Here is a 20584-nt window from a genome sequence, read left to right on the forward strand (position 1 = left end):
CCTGTTAAGAACTTCGGATGAGGGTATTTTATACCCAACAGTTGCTATAAAGCAAAAAGCAATGTTTGAGGACAGCAGGTGAACAGCTCAATGAGAGAGAAGGATTCAGGAAGAGAGGGAGAAGAAGGTGGAGAGGTGACGAGCTCGATGAGAGAGAAGGATTTGGACTTTTTACTTTTTAGTTTGACATTTTAGATATACGGAAGCAAAAGAAAATAAAAAAGTAAATTTTAGAAAGCAAAAGATTTTTGCTTTACATATAAAGCAATTATTTTGATTATTTTGATTTTGATTTTTTACTTTTTTATGGTGTTACCAAACATTGCTTTTTGATTTTTGCTTTTTAAAAATCAAAAAGCAAAAAAAGTACTTTTTTAATGGCTAACCAAATGCACCCTTAGATGTCTTTAGATCAGCTTGTATAAAGTCCTCTTCATGACTTGGTGAAGTTAGTGGGAGGATTTACTACTTACAGATCAATTTCTTCTCTTATTCTCAAATCATTAAATCAAATCTTTTAAATTTTTAAGTTTTTAAAATTCTAGTTATGGAGACAACTAGTTCATAGCCTTCCATTAAGGTGCGTGATAATGAGTCAAATATTCTAAATAGGCATTGGAGGTGCTACACATCTGGTATCTATTGGGTATTGAAATTATCATTCATCATGTGACCATCTTGTTGTGCCCTTCAGATCAATACTCCAGTTGGCCGAGCTACACTTGGATCTGAATATTTATTTGTTAGATGCACTTGGTATAGTTATATTAATGGTTGGACCTAATCAGAATTTTCAATAGAGGCATCACATACCTGCTGAAGAGATGCCTGGGACAAAATCTAATTGTTAGAAGTTGTTTAGAGAAATAATTGGTTATGAACCTACCCATGAATGCACTAGGGTTGACCAAGCCACACTCGGGCCCGAATGCAATCTATGTGGATTCTAGTATCCACTAAGAAATTAATGTAATTCTTTGAATTAGAGGCAGAGGCTATCAATTCATATAAAATAGTAGGAGAACCTTTAGACTAAAGTGTTAGAAAATCGGATAGGCAGCATGTGTAGATTTCAAAACTTTGAAAACAGACAGCGAAAAACCAAATGGGTTAAGCCCTTTAACCCTACATACAAGATATCAAATCTAAACCTACCCAAGCTCAGAAGAAAATATATATCAATAATCTGGAATTTAAAAATACTTATGAGATCAGATCTCATTACCTTGACATGCGTAGATATTCAGTGCTTTTGATGATCTCGGATTTGTAGAAGGTTAAGCGCACACGTGTCCGGCCTTTATGGGTATCCACCAGGATCGATCTCAAACTTCTTTCTCCTTGTAGAAGATTTTTCTTCCCAAGAAGAACTTCAACCTTGAACACTTTGATCAACTTCTTTGATCTGGACTGTAGGATCAACTCTTTGATCAGTAGCTTTCTTCTTCTTCTCCTTTATCTACAATCTCTATCTCCAACACTACTTTTGGGCATGTGGGAGAGAGGCACCCAACCTTTAGGCATGGAAAGGAAGAGAGGGAGGAGAGGAGGCATGGAGAGGGAGAGAGAGGATTTTTTTTTTGATAAAAATTCTATTATTAAGAAATCTTAGAGACCTCCCTTTATATAGATACTATCCTGACACATATTAGAAACCCAATTACCTTAAAAAGGTAGATTTTTATCTCATAAGAATCTTCTATCTTTTTAATCTAATTTATGCCAATTAAAATCAGATATAAATGGTATATAATCAACCCCTTAAAGTTGTATAAGAGGCATCCATGGAATACTCGTCAGGTAGTTGGGGAGCCAAGAGTTGGCGCCCCACAAAGGGATCTCTAGCCAAAAGAGATGGGGCATGGCCCCCACTCTCTCTCCTCCACACCATGACACATAAGAGGAGGTGGGCCCCTCTAGGATATGGTGCCCAATATTTACCAAAAGAAAAGAGATGTGCCATCCAATCTTCCTACTATTCCACATGCACACTTAGAGATAATTAGGAGATAAAGAAGAGATAATGTTAGGATAATTATACCAACTAATTGACTTAATCAAATCTTTTTAGGCTCATAATTAAGAATCTAATTAAATCCAAATAAATTTAGATTAGATTCAAGGCTATGGACTTGATCAAATTGAAGTCCTAAGAAGAATTAGGTTTAACTGCGTGCTAGTATGGTTCTCATAAACCTATAATGATTTCAATAAACCCTAATCCAATTGAAACTTCATAAGCCTAATTGGTAAATTCGAGATTAAATCTCTTAATGTGTGACCCCATAGGTTTCATTCTATCTAGTAGTGAGATATATTATGATCTCCATCAAAATATCATCGAAATTTTTTTCGATGGATTGGAATATTTTCAATTCTACCATTCAAGGGCCATCAATCATCAAGATGATTCCTGATAGTCTCACAATCCATAGAACAAAAGTATGAATCCTTAGGTGTAGTTATTGTATAATTTAGTCCTTCTATCGTGAGTTTCGACTTGACAGAGTTCATGAAAAACTTGTCAGATCCCATCGTCAGTCATATGCTAGATTGGCTCAATTCGAATTCATTCATGAATCTCATAGAAACTCTTCTCTAATATTCACACTTGCTTTGGCCAAAGACTTTCTGAACTTAATCTCGCAAATTACATAGGACTTCACCTTTTCTACCAAGATCGATAGATTCTATCTAGGTAGGCCTGCAAATGGGTCGGGTCGGATCGAATCTTGAGTGATCCCGACCCGACCCAGTTTCTTGATCGGGTCTTGATATTGGACCCATACCATCCCAATAGAAAATCGGGTCGGGTCGGTTCAGGTCCATGGCTGAATTTATTGACCCATTGGATCATTCGGGTCGGATCGGGTCCGTATATAACCCGATCCCAATTCATGAAATATGGGTCCGGTTCGGGTCTAATTTGGATCGAATCGGATCATGGATTTAAAAATCTACATAAAATGGAATTAGTGGTCACATCGACAGCAAAATAGCATGGCCATGTTTATCTTTTCATATAGATATTCTCTCCTCTCCTCTTCTCCCACGTCTTCTCACTTCACCCATTGATAGTGGATATTGTATACCATCCCTAAGAAAATAATAATGTACAACAGTGAACAAGTAATTGGATATTTTAATTATGAACAACTATTGGTATGTCCCTAGTTTACTGTGTTTGTGGAAGGACTTTTAGAGAAGTTCCGAGGTTAGCTGTAAGAATGGTATTTCTTGTGCAGTGCATTAATGATCTTGTGGCAGTGTGATAGTATTAAAGATTTTAGTAAGAGATTTAAGAAAGAATTTGGATGAGTCACTCTTTTGGCCCAAGCCCAAATTCTTATTTGGGTGAGTCATTCTAAGTGAGTTCGGGTCTTATATTTGGATCCGAATCGGGTCGGGTCGGATTGGGTCATGTATCTTGAGATCCAAATTAACCTAAAAGTCTCCACAGATTGGGTCAGGTCGAGTCCAAATTCAGAAAATCCAGACCCAACCCGAAAAGATGAATGGGTCTAATTTTTGAACCCGATCCGACTCCATGGGTCTTTTAAATGGATTTGGGTCGGGTCTAACCGGGTTGGATTGGGTTGGATCACGGATCAACCTGATCCATTTGCAGCCTTATATCTAGGTGTATCCTACTCCAAACAATGAACTTGAATCTACTGAAGCCAACATACACAGCAAGGACTTGAATGGCTAGAGACTAAGAAAATATGTAGTTAAATCCAGTAGCCTCACTGCGAATAGCCAATGACACTGTAGGTCAAAGGATCACTCACACTACTACAGCATCAAGAAGACCATTGATGAGTGAGTAGACATCCATGTGGTTCTCATATTGGTCACATTCAGTGCAAGTTATTCTCTAACAACCATCTGTAACTTCATCTCAATGTCTCTACACCACAGACCCAAGACTCATCTACCTACAAGGAAGGTGAACCGTGCATCGATCTCAAATAGATTGATTACTGTCCTTCGTGATGATCTTTTGATCAAAAGTATTTAGAAATTAACTACTAATTAATGTATGTTTCAAATTCTTAACTCTTTAAAAATATACAAAAATCATCTTTGTTAATTTCTAGGATAAATCATGGACATATATACATGATTGGAATGAAAAAGTTCTTTATTGATAAAAAGATTATAAGTACAAATTTAGGCTCTAAAAATATATAATGTGTCAGCCAACAATTGGCTTCTAGGATACAAATTTAACATAAAGTTCATGTCTTTAGGATTAAAATAATTTACATACTAATAAGTTGATGTTTCTTCTTTTGAGCTATGACCAACACACTATCACTCCATTTGCTGTTAAACAGTGACAAGCTTATTGGACCCAACTTCAATAGCTGGTATCGAAAGTTGAAGATCATCCTGGAGCACGAGAGAATTCTGTATGTGCTTATGGATCCACCACCTGAAGAATCTGCTGTCAATGCATCCTTTGCTGTGAGAGACACTTATTTGAAGTAGCTCAGTGACCGCACAACTGTGCATTGCATCATGAAGGCAGCAACAAACGATGAACTTAGCCATTAGTTTGAAGATGCACAACTAGAGGATATAATTCAAATATTGAATGAGTCTTTGGACATCTCTGAGGATGCAGAGAGACATAAAACCTCCTGTGCTGTGTTCAATGTCTGTATGCGAGAGGAGGTGTCAGTCACTGATCATGTATTGTATACGATCGAGCAGATTGAATACTTAAGCAAACTTGGCTTCTTGTTACATGAATAGTTAGGCAAGGATGTTATACTAAACTCGCTATCAAAATCCTATCTAGCCTTCTTGAGTCATTACAGAATGACCAATCCTACAGTAAACTATCATGCTTTGCTAGGATTGCTGTAGATGTTCGAGGAGGACCATCAGCTTTAGAAGGAGCCGATGCATGTAGTGAGAGGTTTGTCTAAAGGTCATCGATCCTCTAAAAGAGAAAAGAAGAAGAAAATGCAGAAAAATCATGCTACCAATCCCAAGTCAAAGAAGAGCAAAAAGTCAAAAGTCGACAAGAACCATGCAGAATGTATCTTTTGCAAGAAGCTGGATCATTGAAAAAGAAATTGTCTGGCATACATAGCTTACCTTGACCCAAACAGGCCAAAAAATAAGAGACATATGCAATCAGTTGCTTCACAGGGTACTTATATGATAACTCATTGTAATTTCTGAAGAAAAAGTAGGATAGTACTATGCATGTAACTTTAAAATTTTTTGCAACAGATCTATTAGATTAAATAATTTAATCTAATTTATATGCATAAGATCTAATCTAGACTACCATGTCAAGATCTGTAATATGATTTAACATAAACTTAAGATCTAAAAATAAAAATCTGCATCGATCTAATCAATACTGCAAACTAGATCTAACCGTTAGATCTATCAAAACTAGTCTAACAAGGTCAAAACTCATTACCAGATTGTGGGTCGCTGATCTCTACAAGTATCTTGTGTAGGAGAGAGTCCCTTCAGGTTGCTCACAGTCACACAAAGACGTTTGACCTCTACAGATCGTCCGTTTGAAGATTAATGTAGATCAGGCTCCTTGGAAGTACTAGCTTGCAAGGATCTTCAAAGGCTAAAGTTTCTCTTCTTCTGTTGATCTCTTGGATGCTCCAAAGGAGAAGAAGATCTAGAGGAGGAAGAGGAAGAGAAGGGAGAGCTTTGGTAGAAAATAAAATCAGCAAGGAAACCCTTCTTGGCATCAATAATTGGAGCCTCCCTTTTTTTAGATGGGCTTTAGGGTTTGGGTCAAGAGGAGGGGTGCCAATCTCTCTACACCATAACCAATTTTGGCATCCCAAAAATTTTAGAAAAGAATGTTGGTGTGAGGAAGAGATCTAATTTTTCTCATGCTAAAAAACTCTTCAAAGAATTCAAGGAAAAAATATCTTGGCACCACCCTTCTTTCCAAACATAAAAATCTCCTTCCTTCTTATCTCCTTATCTCTAGTTCGGATCGCATTCAAATTAGATAGGAGATAAGACTATGACTCATCATACTTTGTCATCCACCCTTATTGTGCCCTCTCTCTTCACACCAAAAATCACATACCAAAACCATTTTGGCATTGAGAAGAGAAAAGGTGGATCTATGGTGGCACAAGGAGAAGAGATAGAGTCTCTATTGGCTTGGACTCTTCATTTTTGATTTAATTCTAAATTAAATCAAATCTAGTTTGAACCTAATGATAGAAATAAACTCAATCTAATTAGGAGCTCAATCATCTTAAAAAATTTCTAACCTAATTAGGAATTAGCGAAGCTTAAGTCTTGATCAAATTAGGATCAAATTTTTCTTGCAATTAGGCTTGATCAAATCAAACCCAAACTAAGTCAAACTGAATCCAATTCAATTAGACTTGATCCAAAGCTCTTTGTTCAATCAAATTGAGTTAATTAACAATCTAATTACTAATAAATCCTTTATTAATAATAAAATTTCAATCCAATGGGACTCTTCTCTAGAGTCCCAGTCTCAGTAGGACTCTTCACCAGAGTCACAATTCAATTAGACTCTTTAGCCATCAGATCAGATCGTATCTTCTAATGTGTGTGATCCTATAGGTTCGAACCAAAATCGATAGTATAGAAATAATTTTTTTATACTAATTGATGTCACTATCTAGCAATGGGACTCAACGTCTAGATAGGTCGAAAGATTGTAGAGCAACATTCTAGAACTTACTGGCATATGGTTACTGTATAATTCATCTCTTTGACCATAATGCTCAAGATGACCTAGGGTTTGACTGTCTACCCTAATATAGTCAACCATATTATATTTCAACCTTTTAAATCCATCATATAGATTACTATGGTCAAGATTTTACTAAATTGAAATACACTGATGCATATCTCCTACTTATTTAGAAGGGTCAATTCCATCTTGAATCAAATACTGACTTGATAAGTACTTATCTGCACCCAGTAACCTTCCATCACTGAATTAAAAATCCAAATAGTCCGACACTAAAGTATAGTGAGTTACTTATAAGTCACCAAGATGATCTTAGGTCGGAAGGATACTTATACCCATGTCCTTTATGAGTTACTCTTGACAGCAGAGTACTCGACAAATGATCACGTTCGGTGTGAATGTATACCTATATTCCACCTGTATGCCATACCAGTGTCTCCACACTCCTTGGTTAAGAGGACAACCAACCCATATGGCATATAACGACCTATACTTGATATTGTTATCACCCTATTAACAGCATATCATTTGATCGCAAATATTTTTAAGAACTAAATGGCAAATCTTCCTTTGTCAATTAAATATAGTTTTACGAACTTCATGATAACACAAGAGTGCAAATAAGATGGACAAAATGTGATGAAAAAGCCAAATAATTTTTATTAATTAAAAATTTATATATAATTATAATTATGAGCACAATTATCAACAGACTGACGATTGATTTTGGAACACAGTTTTCAACAACTCTCACTTGAACTAAAGCCAATTGGTACAGTATAGTATACCCATCTTCGACTTGTGATCATCGAACTTTTTGATTTCGAGAGCTTTAGTAAATGAGTCGGCTAGGTTCTCCTTTTCATCGATTTTCTAAAAGTCAACGTCATCTCGATCTACGATCTTCTAGATAAGATGATAGCGGTACAGAATATGCTTGGTGCACTGATGGAACTTTAGCTCCTTGGCTTGAGTAATGACTCCAGTACTGTTGTAGTATAATAGGATAGGGCTATCAATAGAGGATGCCACTCTGAGCTTGTCGATAAACTTTCACAACCATACAGCTTCCTTCACAGCATCGGATGCCATGATATACTCTGCCTCACAAATAGAGTCAGCCATGGTATGCTGCTTGAAATTTTTTTAGCAAATTACTCTACCATTCAGGATAAAAATATATCTTGACATACTCTTGCTATTATCATGGTCTGACTGAAAGCTGGAGTCGATGAACCCCACTAGTTTCAAGTCAGTTTCACCATAAATAAGCTACTGATCCTTAGTATTTCTTAAATACTTAAGGATGATCTTTACGAGCTTTCAGTAGTTCTCATCTGGATCAGACTAGTATCTACTCACTGTCTCTAATGAGTATGCCACATCTCATCTTGTACATATCATGGCATACATTATAGAATCCACTATTGAAGCATATGAAACTCTACTTATATGCTCTCTCTCTCTTGAGGAGTTGTCGAACAATCACTCTTCGAGAGAAAAATTTCATAGCCTATTGGGAGATAGCCTTTCTTGAAATTCTTTAAGCTAAACCACTTCAGCACGGTGTCTATGTACATGGACTGGGACAATCCAAGTAACTTTTTCGATCTATCTGTATACATCTTCATCCCAAGGTGTAGAATGCTTCTCTCAAGTCCTTCATAGAGAATTGAGACGATAACCAGACTTTCATTTCTTGTAATACAGGGATATTATTTTTGATTAAAAGAATGTCATCCACATACAGTATGAGAAATACAACCACAGAGTTATTTATCTATTTGTAAATATAGAATTTTCTCCATTCCTAACGAAGCCATACATTTTAATAACCTTATCAAAATACATGTTCCAACTCCTAGATGCCTGCTTCAATGTATAGATGGATCTTTGAAGCTTGCATACTTTGGACTCATTTATGGATATGAATCTTTTAGGCTGTATCTATTAGAAAATATGTCCCAAAAAGCCAATCGTCAAGCTGTTGATGGTTGAGCAACCAAGTATTGTAATTGATTTGTTAATAAATGAAATATATTTGGCATTTTCATTATAAGCTTTCATCTTCTAATGAACTCCGTTGTTATGATGAAGTCCTTAGGACTATTTAGATTTGATAAAGAGAGGATTTATCGATTAGTCCTTAAAATTGTTCACGACTAAATGATAGGCTATTAATAAGGACGACAGCTTCTATCGAGCATAGGTCGCTGTAGGCCATATGGGTTGGTTGTCCTCTTAACCAAAGGGTGTGGAGACACTGGTATGACATACAGGTGAGATGTAAGGGTACATCATCATTGAACGTGACCAACTCCAGAGCATTCTACTGTCGAGAATGTCTTTGATAGGATATAGGTATAAGTGTCCCTTAGACCTGAGATCGTCTCAGTGACTTGCAAGCAACTCACTGTGCTTTGGTACTGGACTAACTGAATTTCTAATTCAAGGATGGAAGGCTTCTGGGTACAGTCAAGTACTTGCGAAGTCAGAGTGTGATTGAGATGGGATTGACCACTCCAAGAGTTGGAAAAGAATGAGTCACTGTATTTCAATTTAGCAAAACCTTGGCCAGGATAATCTATCAGATGGATTTGATATTTTGAAATACAATGTGGACAACCTGATCAGAGTTGACAGTTGAACTCTGGGGTGTCCTATGATCATTTTGGTCAAGGGGATGAATTATATGAAAACTATATCCGCATGGGTTCTAAAGATGTTGTTCTACACATTCGACCTATCCGATCGTCGGGTACCATTGCTAGATGGTCACTTTGATTGGTACAGAAATTTATTTCTGTGCTACTGGCTTAGATTCGGACCTATGAGGTCACACACATTAGAGTTCATGATCCGATCGGATGGTTGATCAATGATTAAGAATCATTCTAGGGTTAAATGATCAATACGATTGACATTTAACCCAGTGCAAGTGTTGCAGGAGGATCGATTAGCAATTCGATTGCTAATTGACTTAATTTGATTAAACCAATGGGCTGAGATTAAGTCTAATTAAATATAATTTAATTAAATTTGATTTGGGCTTGATTGGATCAAGTCCAATTGGTTTATTGGATAAGCCAAGTGCAAGAAAAAACTAGTCCTAGTTCAACTAGGACTTGGGTCAATCTAATTTCTAATTTGATTAAAAAATTAAATCAGATTTAAATCTAATTTAATCTGATTAAATTAGGTTCTTAATTGGGTTAAGACCTATTTTAATTAGGTTGATCTAATTTTGGTTTGATTTGGTTTGAGAAACCAAATTAAAACAAGTCATAAGATAGAATCCTAGTAAGACTAGGATTCCACCTTGCACCACATAAGCCTTCCCCACGCCCTCTCTCTCATTCAACGCCAATCTCCTCTTATTTTGTGCGACAAAAGCCCTTTCTCAGGTCTCTCCCATGTTCACAAAAGGTCTCCTCTCTTCTTTCTTACATGGAAGGTGGTTTGGATCAAATAAAAAAGGAATAAGTTTGGATTTCGAATTCTATGAGATAGAGTTTTAGAAATCCAAAACTCTTTCAATTTTGCCCGAATTTATCCAAATTTTTTTTGAAATTTTTGTGACTTTTAGGGTACACATTGTGCACCCTTTTCTGATGATCCATGCACAAAAATAAGGAGGAGGTGCTCAAGAGTTGGGCGCCCCTCAACTTGCCATGTTTGGATAAGCCTTGACTAGGTATTTGACCTAGACAAGGATTCTATCATATCTCTCTATATGAAATGAGTTTCTTCATAAAATTTTTGAAAAAGATAGATATTTGAGATTCCTTTTCTCCATCCAAAAATTAGAGAGAAAGACCTTTGGGTCGTGGAGATATAGGAGACACAAGATAGGGTGTCTAGAGAGAGAAACGAGAAGAAGAAGAGGGTCTTCTTCTAGGGTTGTTTGTTTTCATATCTTTCCTCCCTCCATCTTGAGTTTCCTGAGAGTATCTCAGATTTGAAACTTCTCCTTCTACTTTCCATCTTTGGAAGAGTCCAAATCAAGAAGAAGGAGGCACCTGATCAACCATCAAAGAAGGATCAGCGTAGTACTAGCATACTGTGCTGATTTCCTGAAGCAGGACTTCTGATCGAGATTCATGGGCTCGTGTGGATGACTCCTAGAGGCCGGATGCATGTGCGGCTTGCAACATCATCCTCAAGCTTGGATCAGTGAGGTTAGAATGTCTAACTTGCAAGGTAATAGATCTGATCTATTGTTTAATACATACATTAGATGTAGTATAGAAACATGTTGATATGATCAACATGTAGTTCATGCTATATTTATATATTTTAATTTTTAATTTAATGCTATGTAATAATTATATAATAGAATCTTAGATCTAGAGATTTTATACTTTTATAAAATAATTTTGATTTATTTTAGTCTTCCGCTGTATGATCTTGAAAAAGTTTCAAGATCTTTTTCAAGATCTAACCCTGAAACCCTAGATCAGGTTCCTACAATTGGTATCAGAGCCTAGGTTCTTTATTACATGATTATTTATATATGTTTAGATTATTTTTTAGATTAGATCTAATTTATAATCTGATTATTAAATCTAAAATTAAAATTTTAGATCAATCACGAACTGCAAGGTTGTCCTGCTGTAAGGTTTACCCCTTACAGTGCAAAGGTTGTCCTAGTTTGTGTAGATCTATCTTTAATCATAAATTTGTTAGATATGATCTAGATTAAATTTATGATTTATTAGATTTAAAAGATGTTTAAATATGAAATAAAATTTCTTTGTTAATAATTTTTGTGCAAAAAAATTGTTTAAAGTTGAAATTGTTTCAATTACATGAACCTGTTTAGAGTAGATCTAAAGTAGTTTCATGTTTATTTCACTTGCATCTTGATTATGAATCAAACATGCAATATGGTTGGTAGAATCATATTGTAAAATTATTTTACAAATATAAAAATTATTTTTGAAAAATCGAACCCAACCCTCAGCCCAAAACTTAATTAAGAATTAAGAAGTTGTTTGATTAGGTTCTAGGATTGTGAATTGAAGAACCTAAGACACAAACCATAACACATTGGGTTAATGGGTTAGTGAGAATTAGGTCCATTAATTGGGTTAGACCTATGGTTAGATTAAAGATGGACTTAATTAGAGAATTGACTAAATCTAATCAATTGTTGTCTTAGATTAGGTCAAGGATTCTCTAGATCAATTACAATAGTTGTAGTTGGTCAAGTCCACGTCTTTAACAAGAACCAAATGGACTTGATTCTTGGCTAAGCGATCTAGCATGAACTGTTAGGTTGATCTAATCGAAACTAATTAAACCAGTTGGTATCTAAGGTAAACCAGACCGGTGGTTTTTAATTGGGAGCCCGCTTACCTGGTCATTTCTGATGGTGTCTAAGGCAAGCTTTGGCAGACCCTCCCACTGATCGAACTTACCTGACCTCTTGGTGAAATTATGTTTTGATCGGATCACTTGACTATTCGAGCTGACCCATGTCAGCTAGGTAAATCAATGTGACTGATTTAGGTGCTCCTAGACCAGCCCTTTTAATGGTCTCCCTTAAGCTGACTTGGTGAAGCCAGTGGGAGGATCATGATAAGCTGGTTCATCTGACCTCATCCTCTATATTATTTAAATCCTCTAAAATTATTAGGTCCTTAAGTTGACAAAGTTATGGAGATAACTGAGTCATAGCTTCCCATTAAGGTGTTTGATAATGAGTCCATTAACTCAATAATCATTGCAGACCCAAAGGTCTGGTGCTTGTTGACTAATGGAATTATCACTCATCATATGACGACTTGGAAGTGTCTCTCTAATGGTGGTTAGGTGAGCCAACCAAAGTTGGGCTTAATCATTCGTTGGTTAGATACACCAAGTATGATCATGTTAATGGTAGGACCTAACCGGATCCTTACAGTGGAGGCCAAAGCCTACTGATTAGGTTTCTGGGGCAAAATTAAAATTACTAAAAATTATTTAGAGAAACAATTGGTTATGAACCTACCCTTAGATGTACATGGGTTGGCCAACCAAAGTTGGGCTTGTGTGTAGTCTAAGTGGATTCTAGTACCCGCTAAGGAATTAGGGTAATTCCTCGAATTGGAGGTAGAGGCTACCAATTCGAATAAAATAATGGAAGAAATCTTTTGATTAAAGTCCAAATCTTTAGGTTTAATGAATCAATTACTAATTAGGTTATGATTCTCCTTTGTGCAAATATGGCCACTTCCCTATCGCTCCGATCATTGTTGGACAATGATAAGTTGGTGGGACCCAACTTCGGTAGCTGGTACCGAAAGTTGAAGATAGTCTTGGAGCATGAACGAATCCTATATGTGATAATGGATCCTACACCTGAGGAGCCAGCTGTCAATGCACGTGGAACAGTTAGAGACACTTACCAGAAGTGGCTCAGTGATCGAACCATGGTGCGCTGTATCATACTGGCTGCCATGAGCGATGAGTTCAGTCACAGATTCGAGACGGCTCAGCCAAAGGACATGCTTCAAGTGTTGGAGGATGCCTTTGGCACACCCGATGATGTAGAGAGGCACAAGACTAGTTGTGCCATCTTCAACGCCAAAATATGGGATGGTGCCTCTGTTACTGATCATGTATTGTATATGATCGAGCTGATGGAAAGATTGAGCAAGCTCGGCTTTCCCTTGCATGAGCAGCTTAGGAAAGATGCAATACTGAACTCGCTGCCCAAGTCTTATCTCCCATTCCTCACTCATTATAGAATGACAAAGCCTGAAGAGAACTACCACGGATTACTGGGGTTGCTTCAGAACTTTGAGAAGGATCACCAACTTTACAAGGTGTCGGTGAACTTAGTGGGAGGTTCGTCTTCTGGTTCTTGACCTTTTAAGAAAGGGAAAAAGAACAAGAAGAAGAAAGTGAAGAAGGTGCAAGTTCAGGCTGGGACATCAGTGCAGAGCCAGACCAAAAAGATCAAGCCTGATAAGAGTCTATTCTACTGGCAAGCACCCTAGATTAGATAGTATCTACTTATGGCACTGTAGGCTAGGTTGTATAAACAAGAACAGAATAAACAGGTTGACTCAAGAAGGAATCCTCGAAGTCAGTGATTGTGAATCACTTCCAACTTGTGAGTCCTGTCTTCTTGGTAAAATGATCAAGTGACCTTTTACTGAAAAAGGTGAGAGAGCTACTGAGCTCTTAGGCCTAATACATACTGATGTATGCGGGCCCATGAGCACCAGTGCTAGAGGTGGATATTTCTACTTCATAACTTTCACGGATGACCTATCCCGATATGGATATGTCTATCTGATGAAACATAAGTCGGATTCATTTGAAATGTTCAAACGATTCCGAAGTGAAGTAGAAAAATAAACTGGGAAGAGTATTAAAACTCTTCGATCTGATCGAGGAGGAGAATACCTTTCTAGTGAGTTTCTCACATATCTAGGAGAATGAGATTCTCTCCCAATGGACTCCTCCAGGAACACCACAGCATAATGACGTGTCTGACAGGAGGAATCAGACTCTGTTAGACATGGTCCGATCCATGATGGGTTTTGCTAGCTTGTCGATATCCTTCTGGGGATATGCACTCGAATCGGCCTGTTATCTGTTAAATAGGGTTCCAAGTAAGTCTGTAATTAAGACTCCATATGAGATATGGATGGGACGTAAGCCAGCACTTTCACACCATAGGATCTGGGGGTGCCCGGCCTATGTCAAACGATTAGTCACAGACAAACTTGGACCTAGGTCTGACAAATGCTCATTCATAGGGTACCCCAAAGAGATAAAAGGATATTTTTCCTACCATGCTGATGAACAAAAGGTGTTCGTCAGCCTTAAGACAATCTTTTTAGAAAAGGAGTTCCTTGGTGAAGGAACCGTTGCCTCTAAGGTTGAACTTGATGAAGTTCAACAGGTAGAAGGACCGACACCAATAGTTGAACCTGAGTCGGATATGATTAGATCAGATCCGAAGCCCAATGTACCTGCACCATTAAGACGATCTGGTAGAGTACCGCATCAGCCGGACAGATACTACAGTTTCTTGGTCCGGGATGGTGATCCCATCGAACTTGATGAGTGTTGGTGCAAAAATCTGCTTGCGCTGGAGAAGCTGGAGTTGGGGAAGTCGCGGTCGCCGCCGGGACCTGCAAGGGAAGTCTAAACCGGAGGTGGGGTTGCTCCGGCAAGACCCTCCGACGCTCAAGTTAGTTCTCTGCCTCAACAAGAATGGAGCGCTCGAACGGAGAATTTAGCAAAGTTTTGAGATAAGAAATGAGCTTATAGAATAACGTATCTGGGTTCCCCCTTTTTATAGGCGGGGAAGATAACGGATTGATGGTGGTGTCTATAATCGTCTGGCAGTGGGCTGTCCAGGGTCAGGCGGAGTTTGCTGCGAAGAGTAGTGGAATGGACCCGTGGCTATCACTGGGGCGTGCCACGTGGAGTCTGCCACGTGAAGTGGGCGGCGTTTGTTGTCGTGATTTGCCAGCGGATGGGAGAATCACGCGGTATCCGTTGCAGGAGGTGGAGCAGGGTCACGGCCGTTTATCGTGGCCTGTCAGGTAGTAATGGAGCCGCATGGGATCCGTCGTAGGGAGTGGAGCAGTGCTGCGATCGTTACTGCGGCCTGTCAGGGAGTGGTGGAGCTGTGTGGAATCCGCCGCAGGAAGTGTAGCAGAATCGTGGCCGTGATTGCGGCCTGGGAGTGCAGATCTGTCGGCTGAAGTTTGGCCGTGGTCGGAGTCTGACCCCACGTAGGGGTCCGGGCGGAGTCCTCCTTGCGGTTGGGGTAGTGGGTGGAGCCCGGCTCCCGTGGGAGTCCGGGCGGAATCTTCCTGCAATCAATGTTAAAGGCGAAGGTCGGCTCTTTTAGGAGTCCGGACAGCTTACCAGCTGTTAGTGCAAAAATCTGCTTGCGCCGGAGAAGCTGGAGTCGGGGAAGCCACGGTCGCCGCCGGGACCTGCAAAGGAAATCTAAACCGGAGGTGGGGTTGCTCCGGCAAGACCCTCCGACGCTCAAGTCAGTTCTCTGCCTCAACAAGAATGGAGTGCTCGAACGGAGAATTTAGCAGAGTTTTGAGATAAGAAATGAGCTTAGAGAATAACGTATCTGGATCTCCCTTTTTATAGGCGGAGGAGGTAACGGATCGATGGCGACGTCTGTAACCGTCGGATCGTGGGCCGCCCGTAGTCGGGGGAAATTTATTGCGAGAGGTAGTGGGGCGGAATTGTGGCCATCACCGCAGCTCGCCACGTGGAATCTGTTACGAGGGGTGGAGCAGCGTCCGTTGTCGTGACTTGCCAGCGGATGGAAGAATCGCCCGGTATCCGTCGCAGGAGGTGGAGCAGGTTCGTGGCCGTTATGGTGGCCTGCCAGGGGGTAGTGGAGCTGTGCGAAATCCACCACAGGAAGTGGAGCAGAGCTGCGATGGTTACTGCGGCCTGTCAGGGAATGATGGAGCTGCACGGAATCCGCCACAGGAAGTGGAGCAGGATCGCGGACGTTATGGTGGCCTGCCAGGGGGCGCGATCTGTTGATTGAAGCTCGGCAGCGGTCGGAGCCCGGCCTCTGTGGAGGTCCGGGAGAGGTCCTCCTGGCGGTTGGGGTCGTGGGTGGAGTCTGACTTCCGTGGGAGTCCGGGCGGAACCCTCTCGGAGCTGAAGTTGCGGGCGGAACCCGGCTCCCGTAGGAGTCCGGGCGGGGTCCTCTGCAATCAAAGTTAGAGGTGAAGTCCGGCTCCCGTAGGAGTCCGGACGGAGCTTACCAGCAGTTGATACTGAGAGCGGAGCCTGGCTCCCGTAGGAGTCCGGGCGGAGCTGTGCTGCAGTCGATGTCGGCGGCGGAGCCCGGCTCCCGTAGGAGTCCGGGCGGAGCTGTTCTGCAGTTGATGTCGAAGGCGGAGCCCGGCTCCCGTAGGAGTCCAGGCGGAGCTGTTCTGTAATTGATGTCGGAGGCGGAGCCCGGCTCCCGTAGGAGTCCGGGCGGAGCTGTTCTGCCGTTGATGTCGGAGGCGGAGCCCGGCTCCCGTAGGAGTCCGGGCGGAGCTGTTCTGTAGTTGATGTCGGAGGCGGAGCCCGGCTCCCGTAGGAGTCCGGGCGGAGCTGTTCTGCAGTTGATGTCGGAGGCGGAGCCCGGCTCTCGTAGGAGTCCGGGCGGAGCTGTTCTGTAGTTGATGTCGGAGGCGGAGCCCGGCTCCCGTAGGAGTCCGGGCGGAGCTGTTCTGCAGTTGATGTCGGAGGCGGAGCCTGGCTCCCGTAGGAGTCCGGGCGGAGCTGTTCTACCGTTGATGTCGGAGGCGAAGCCCGGCTCCCGTAGGAGTCCGAGCGGAGCTGTTCTGTAGTTGATGTCGGAGGCGGAGCCCGGCTCCCGTAGGAGTCCGGGCGGAGCTGTTCTGCAGTTGATGTCGGAGGCGGAGCCCGGGTCTCGTAGGGGTCCGGGCGGAGCTGTTCTGTAGTTGATGTCGGAGGTGGAGCCCGACTTTCGTAGGAGTCCGGGCGGAGCTGTTATGCAGTTGATGTCAGAGGCGGAGCCCGGCTCCCGTAGGAGTCCGGGCGGAGCGGAGCCCGGCTCTCGTAGGAGTCCGGGCGGAGCTGTTCTACAGTTGATGTCGGAGGTGGAGCCCGGCTCTCGTAGGAGTCCGGGCGGAGCTGTTCTGTAATTGATGTCGGAGGCAGAGCCCGGCTCCCGTAGGAGTCCGGGCGGAGCTGTTCTGCCGTTGATGTCGGAGGTGGAGCCTGGCTCCCGTAGGAGTCCGGGCGGAGCTGTTCTGTAGTTGATGTCGGAGGCGGAGCCCGGCTCCCGTAGGAGTCCGGGCGGAGCTGCTCTGCCGTTGATGTCGGAGGCAGAGCCCGGCTCCCGTAGGAGTCCGGGCGGAGCTGTTCTGCAGTTGATGTCGGAGGCAGAGCCCGGCTCCCGTAGGAGTCTGGGCGGAGCTGCTCTGCCGTTGATGTCGGAGGCGGAGCCCGGCTCTTGTAGGAGTCCGGGCGGAGCTATTCTGCAGTTGATGTCGGAGGCGGAGCCCGGCTCCCGTAGGAGTCCGGGCGGAGCCGTTCTGTTCGTAGTCGATTCCGCCGAGAATTTTGGCTGTGGGTATTTTATACCCAACACCAGTCCCCCTACTTTCGAGTTTGAACTTCAAGCGAAGGAAGTACACAGAGAGAGATGGGTACAACCGAAACCGTCTCTTCGAATCCTACGCACTGCCGCCTCCAGATATTTTGGCATTAAATGAGCGCGTGCCGGAGTCTTTTCGAATTGGAGCGGTAGGAGGGGACGCTTCGAAAATCTCGCAGGTACACTGGCCTAGGTACGGTGCAATTATGATCCTGCCAACCGTCAGCCACTTTTAGCCGTCTGCCAGGGGGAGTGGGACACGTGTCGGATGCGGACTGGCCTGGGGGATTCGCGATCATTATGGTGCCGGATCCCAGGGTCTATTTAAACCTGTCCTCCCTCCTTCAGGCATCCCACTCCATTTCTGAGTTTTCGCTGGTGTCCGTCTTCTCTTCGAGAGCCCTGCTTTAGTGAGCGTCTTCTCGAGCCATAGGCGCCTCCTGTTTCTCGTCCCCCAGGTCCCTCAGAGCAACATAGGTTAGTGCCAGCCTTCCCCTCACTGCCTAGGGGCTCCTCCTCTCATCATCACTTTTGTGCGTCCCTCCGAGTTAGCCTCCGGCTACTCGTTCCCCCATCAGTCTGTCTTTTTAGGGTCCTTTAGATCCTCCCTTCAAAACTACTCAAAATGTCCTCTGGCTCTTCTGCCCCCGGCAGTTCCGAGAGTTCTTCTGCTTCAAATCCCCAGTTCCCTGTGGACGAACCCGCGTCCGGGGTTGAGCCTCGCCCGATTTTCGCACCGGGCGTTATTCCATGTTCATCGACTTCGGAGGAGCTCCTTCTGGTAAGGGTTCGGTATGGGATTCCTCCGGAGTACGATCTGGAGCTTTCTGGTCCCTCTGATCGGGCCTGCACTCCTCCTCCCAGTCACTTCTGTTTGTATCAGGAAGCATTCCGTGCCGGACTCCGGCTTCCGCTTCCTGCCTTCGTCGCTGCCTTCTTCCGCTTCTTGGACATCTCTCTTGCTTCCGTGGCCCCGAACTCCTTTAGGTTTCTGATAGGGTTTCTCTCCCTCTGCCACATAGTCGAGGTTCAGCCATCCCTCTCCTTGTTTAGGTATTTTTATACCTTCAAACGCCATCCTTCGACGAAGGACTGGTGGTACTTCTCCCCCCAGTTCGGTAAGAAGGGGTTGCTGAAGGGCGCCCCTTCTTCGATTCACAATTGGAAGGGAAAATACCTCTTCGTCCACTGCCCGACTTTGGAACTGGGCCTGCCCCCTTGGGGTTCTCTGAGGGATTCCGTTCGCCGGGCTCCCAGCCTGGGGGAGGACGACCTCCAGGCCGCTCAGAAGTTTCTAACTTATCCCGCTCCTTCCCTTCCTAACCTTCTGAGGGAGCAGCTTCTTTTCAACATCGGCCTGAGCCCCCAGGATCCAGCGAGTACTTGTCTTATCTTTTCTTTTCTTGCCTTCCTCTTCTTCTTCTCTTTACTTCTTTTTCCTCCCCACTCTTTTCTTTTTCTTTCTTTCTTCTCTCTTTTTTTTTTTTTTTTTTGACTCTGGACTGATCGGTGTCACTTCTTTTTTCCCTTTTTCTTCTCTCTTTCTTTTTTTTTTTTTTTTTTTTTTTTAGCAAAGGACGCCAAAGCAATGCGGATGCTTGCCAAGGGCATGAGAGCTCAGAAGAGAAAGGGCGCGACGGCCTCCGGATCGGCGAAGAGGGCCAGGGCGGAGGAGACGAGCTTGGCTGTGCCCATCCAGGCGGCCCCGGCCATCGACATTCCTTCAGATGCCGAGCCAGCGGCTCCCCGGGCCTCCTCGAGGAGCCCGCCGACTGGGGCCCCCGCCCTGGGGTTTCACCCCACGGAGGCGCCTCCTGTGGGGAGGAGGAGGAAATCGGTGGCTCGCAGGGCGAGTAGCCACCGAGTTGCTGCAGACGAGTCCGTCTGCTCCGAGGGGGGATCGAAGAACCCCTTCAACGATAGGGACTTGATCAGGTGGCTGCTCAATGGCTGCATCCTGTCCGACGTCGTGGAGAGGATCGACTGCGCCGACCCTGAGCAGCGGGCTTGGGACTCTTTGGGGTCCTTCCTCGAGGTAAGCGGATGTTTATTTACACGATCACCCGACCTTTGTCGTAATTCCCTATCCGTCCTTGCAGATTGGGCACCAGCTCTTCGCCTATGTCGGGGTGGCGAGCCGCATGAGGAGGGACCTCCTTCAGGCGGAGGAACGCTACCAAGCCGAGGTTGCTCGCCTCCAAGCGAAGACGGCCGAAGTAGTCGCCCTCCAGGAGGCCCTGGAAACAGAGAGGCAAGCCCGGGAAGAGAAGAGACAAGCCCGGGAAGAGGAGAGACGGATCTTGGAGGAGTCGGCGAGGAAGGCGGAGGTCGAGGTCGCCCATCTGGTCGAGCAAACTCTGGCTCTGGTCTCGGAGGCCAGGGCCCTTGCGGTGGAGGAATTCAAGGCCTCCACGGAGATGAGGGTCCTGAATGTCCAGTTCGGCCAGGAGGCGTTCACCAAGGGGTTCGAGCTCTGCCAAGAGAAGGTGGCCAGCAAATTCTCCAAACTCGACCTCAGCTTTCTGGAGGAGTCTGAAGATGAGGCTGACCCTTCGTCTGCCGCCACTGCGGTCGCACCCCCCGCGCCGAGTTCTCCACCCCCTGCCCCTGAGGTCTGAGACCTCTGATCCTGCATCCTTATTTTGTCGCCATATTTCTTTTCTGTTTGTCTTCAAAATTATTCAATCAATAAAGTCGAATTTCTTGTTGTGGATGGCTTCTCCTTCCCCCTCCTCCTTCTTTCTGCTTTTCTTCTTGCA

This window comes from Elaeis guineensis, chromosome 5 (genome assembly GCF_000442705.2).
Source record: "Elaeis guineensis isolate ETL-2024a chromosome 5, EG11, whole genome shotgun sequence".
NCBI lineage: Eukaryota > Viridiplantae > Streptophyta > Magnoliopsida > Arecales > Arecaceae > Elaeis > Elaeis guineensis.